Consider the following 4,768-nt stretch of genomic DNA (forward strand, 5'->3'; position numbering starts at 1 on the left):
GTCTAATTTCATATCGGCTATCTATGTACAATCCAACTTTCATTCAGGGAGTTGAACTCAGTGATCATCGCTAATGGTGTGGGGTTAGGGCGCGGTCACATTAAATCTGCGCGATCGTCGTACGATCGCTAAATTCGTCGGGCATTTTGGACAACAATCTTGTACGTCTCTTGCAAAGTTCAACTGTCTTGGTAGAAGAAATACTGTTTTAAATCCTTATCGGTGGTTGGTTCTGTCACAGCCTGCTTCAAAATCCTGTATCAGTCGCCAACCTATGTGCCCTAACATACAGGGATATTTTGGGTGCACAAAGCACGTTTGGCCCTTCGTAGTTTTTAGACCACGCCCACTCGCTCCTATGTGTGCACCTCATTACTACCCAAACCAGTCAAGATCGACGGGTGAAGTATATGGTCGCAGAACACAGTATTAATGGGCGACCCCGTAGGTCGGGCACAAAATAGTACGTCGCAATTCTTGAAAAGCCATAGAATTTTTTTCTGTGCGCGTCAGCGAGTCGGAAACTGTGGTGAATAGTAGAGGAATTCGTAAGTTTTGAGGTGGTATAACATGGGTTACGATGTTTGTTTGACTAGGTAGAATTTCGCGCACGAATCCTGTTCCCGCTATTTCCGTGTGTCGCCTGCAGTGTGGTGACCTCCGCCGGGGGTTATTTAAAAGTGTTTTTTTCTGGGAAGCATTCAAAATCAAGCTCATTGGATACTTCCTTCTCGAGATATTCTTTAGTATACGGGCTCTAGGCACCTAGCGACTTAAAGCTCTAGGCTTTAAGTTCCGGCCTGGCAAGTTTGCTATGGTTGGAAAGGTCACTTAGCAAGGAATCGAAAGGTGCAAACTGCAAAATGTTGGGATACTTCCTTCTCGAGATATTCTTGACGGTACAGACCCTGTTTAGGCGTAACCGCTAGCCGTCTTTTTTTAAGCACCGCCTGTGACGGCACCGGGTAGGGGCTGACTTAATAACGCGATTGTAGCTCAGGCTTTAAGTTCCGGCCTGGCAAGTTTGCTATGGTTGGAAAGGTCACTTAGCAAGAAATCGAAAGGTGCAAACCGCAAAATGTTGGGATACTTCCTTCTCGAGATATTCTTGACGGTACAGACCCTGTTTAGGCGTAACCGCTAGCCGTCTTTTTTTAAGCACCGCCTGTGACGGCACCGGGTAGGGGCTGACTTAATAACGCGATTGTAGCTCAGGCTTTAAGTTCCGGCCTGGCAAGTTTGCTATGGTTGGAAAGGTCACTTAGCAAGGAATCGAAGGGTGCAAACCGCAAAATGTTGGGATACTTCCTTCTCGAGATATTCTTGACGGTACAGACCCTGTTTAGGCGTAACCGCTAGCCGTCTTTTTTTAAGCACCGCCTGTGACGGCACCGGGTAGGGGCTGACTTATAACGCGATTGAGGCTCAGGCTTTAAGTTCCGGCCTGGCAAGGTTTGCTATGGTTGGGAAAGGGCATTTAGCAAGGAATTCGAAAGGGGCAAACCGCAAAAAGGTGGGGATACTTCCTTCTCGAAAATATTCTTGAAGGTACCAAACCTGGTTTAGGCGTAAACCCTTAGCCGTCTTTTTTTAAGCACCGCCTGTGACGGCACCGGGTAGGGGCTGACTTAATAACCCGATTGTAGCTCAGGCTTTAAGTTCCGGCCTGGCAAGTTTGCTATGGTTGGAAAGGTCACTTAGCAAGGCATCGAAAGGTGCAAACCGCAAAATGTTGGGATACTTCCTTCTCGAGATATTCTTGACGGTACAGACCCTGTTTAGGCGTAACCGCTAGCCGTCTTTTTTTAAGCACCGCCTGTGACGGCACCGGGTAGGGGCTGACTTAATAACGCGATTGTAGCTCAGGCTTTAAGTTCCGGCCTGGCAAGTTTGCTATGGTTGGAAAGGTCACTTAGCAAGGAATCGAAAGGTGCAAACCGCAAAATGTTGGGATACTTCCTTCTCGAGATATTCTTGACGGTACAGACCCTGTTTAGGCGTAACCGCTAGCCGTCTTTTTTTCAGCACCGCCTGTGACGGCACCGGGTAGGGGCTGACTTAATAACGCGATTGTAGCTCAGGCTTTAAGTTCCGGCCTGGCAAGTTTGCTATGGTTGGAAAGGTCACTTAGCAAGGAATCGAAAGGTGCAAACCGCAAAATGTTGGAATACTTCCTTCTCGAGATATTCTTGACGGTACAGACCCTGTTTAGGCGTAACCGCTAGCCGTCTTTTTTTAAGCACCGCCTGTGACGGCACCGGGTAGGGGCTGACTTAATAACGCGATTGTAGCTCAGGCTTTAAGTTCCGGCCTGGCAAGTTTGCTATGGTTGGAAAGGTCACTTAGCAAGGAATCGAAAGGTGCAAACCGCAAAATGTTGGGATACTTCCTTCTCGAGATATTCTTGACGGTACAGACCCTGTTTAGGCGTAACCGCTAGCCGTCTTTTTTTAAGCACCGCCTGTGACGGCACCGGGTAGGGGCTGACTTAATAACGCGATTGTAGCTCAGGCTTTAAGTTCCGGCCTGGCAAGTTTGCTATGGTTGGAAAGGTCACTTAGCAAGGAATCGAAAGGTGCAAACCGCAAAATGTTGGGATACTTCCTTCTCGAGATATTCTTGACGGTACAGACCCTGTTTAGGCGTAACCGCTAGCCGTCTTTTTTTAAGCACCGCCTGTGACGGCACCGGGTAGGGGCTGACTTAATAACGCGATTGTAGCTCAGGCTTTAAGTTCCGGCCTGGCAAGTTTGCTATGGTTGGAAAGGTCACTTAGCAAGGAATCGAAAGGTGCAAACCGCAAAATGTTGGAATACTTCCTTCTCGAGATATTCTTGACGGTACAGACCCTGTTTAGGCGTAACCGCTAGCCGTCTTTTTTTAAGCACCGCCTGTGACGGCACCGGGTAGGGGCTGACTTAATAACGCGATTGTAGCTCAGGCTTTAAGTTCCGGCCTGGCAAGTTTGCTATGGTTGGAAAGGTCACTTAGCAAGGAATCGAAAGGTGCAAACCGCAAAATGTTGGAATACTTCCTTCTCGAGATATTCTTGACGGTACAGACCCTGTTTAGGCGTAACCGCTAGCCGTCTTTTTTTAAGCACCGCCTGTGACGGCACCGGGTAGGGGCTGACTTAATAACGCGATTGTAGCTCAGGCTTTAAGTTCCGGCCTGGCAAGTTTGCTATGGTTGGAAAGGTCACTTAGCAAGGAATCGAAAGGTGCAAACCGCAAAATGTTGGAATACTTCCTTCTCGAGATATTCTTGACGGTACAGACCCTGTTTAGGCGTAACCGCTAGCCGTCTTTTTTTAAGCACCGCCTGTGACGGCACCGGGTAGGGGCTGACTTAATAACGCGATTGTAGCTCAGGCTTTAAGTTCCGGCCTGGCAAGTTTGCTATGGTTGGAAAGGTCACTTAGCAAGGAATCGAAAGGTGCAAACCGCAAAATGTTGGAATACTTCCTTCTCGAGATATTCTTGACGGTACAGACCCTGTTTAGGCGTAACCGCTAGCCGTCTTTTTTTAAGCACCGCCTGTGACGGCACCGGGTAGGGGCTGACTTAATAACGCGATTGTAGCTCAGGCTTTAAGTTCCGGCCTGGCAAGTTTGCTATGGTTGGAAAGGTCACTTAGCAAGGAATCGAAAGGTGCAAACCGCAAAATGTTGGAATACTTCCTTCTCGAGATATTCTTGACGGTACAGACCCTGTTTAGGCGTAACCGCTAGCCGTCTTTTTTTAAGCACCGCCTGTGACGGCACCGGGTAGGGGCTGACTTAATAACGCGATTGTAGCTCAGGCTTTAAGTTCCGGCCTGGCAAGTTTGCTATGGTTGGAAAGGTCACTTAGCAAGGAATCGAAAGGTGCAAACCGCAAAATGTTGGATACTTCCTTCTCGAGATATTCTTGACGGTACAGACCCTGTTTAGGCGTAACCGCTAGCCGTCTTTTTTTAAGCACCGCCTGTGACGGCACCGGGTAGGGGCTGACTTAATAACGCGATTGTAGCTCAGGCTTTAAGTTCCGGCCTGGCAAGTTTGCTATGGTTGGAAAGGTCACTTAGCAAGGAATCGAAAGGTGCAAACCGCAAAATGTTGGAATACTTCCTTCTCGAGATATTCTTGACGGTACAGACCCTGTTTAGGCGTAACCGCTAGCCGTCTTTTTTTAAGCACCGCCTGTGACGGCACCGGGTAGGGGCTGACTTAATAACGCGATTGTAGCTCAGGCTTTAAGTTCCGGCCTGGCAAGTTTGCTATGGTTGGAAAGGTCACTTAGCAAGGAATCGAAAGGTGCAAACCGCAAAATGTTGGGATACTTCCTTCTCGAGATATTCTTGAGGGTACAGACCCTGTTTAGGCGTAACCGCTAGCCGTCTTTTTTTAAGCACCGCCTGTGACGGCACCGGGTAGGGGCTGACTTAATAACGCGATTGTAGCTCAGGCTTTAAGTTCCGGCCTGGCAAGTTTGCTATGGTTGGAAAGGTCACTTAGCAAGGAATTGAAAGGTGCAAACCGCAAAATGTTGGGATACTTCCTTCTCGAGATATTCTTGACGGTACAGACCCTGTTTAGGCGTAACCGCTAGCCGTCTTTTTTTAAGCACCGCCTGTGACGGCACCGGGTAGGGGCTGACTTAATAACGCGATTGTAGCTCAGGCTTTAAGTTCCGGCCTGGCAAGTTTGCTATGGTTGGAAAGGTCACTTAGCAAGGAATCGAAAGGTGCAAACCGCAAAATGTGGAATACTTCTTCTCGAGAATCTGAG

At 48.4% G+C, this 4,768-nt stretch overlaps 1 protein-coding gene across 2 annotated transcripts in view; it reads left to right on the top strand.

Annotated features, from left to right (window-relative positions):
* Positions 1-4,768, top strand: part of LOC118419211 (poly [ADP-ribose] polymerase tankyrase-2-like) — a 135,259-nt gene that overhangs the window by 1,103 nt on the left and 129,388 nt on the right. The gene's annotated exons all lie outside the window — the stretch shown is intronic.

This window comes from Branchiostoma floridae, chromosome 7 (genome assembly GCF_000003815.2).
Source record: "Branchiostoma floridae strain S238N-H82 chromosome 7, Bfl_VNyyK, whole genome shotgun sequence".
NCBI lineage: Eukaryota > Metazoa > Chordata > Leptocardii > Amphioxiformes > Branchiostomatidae > Branchiostoma > Branchiostoma floridae.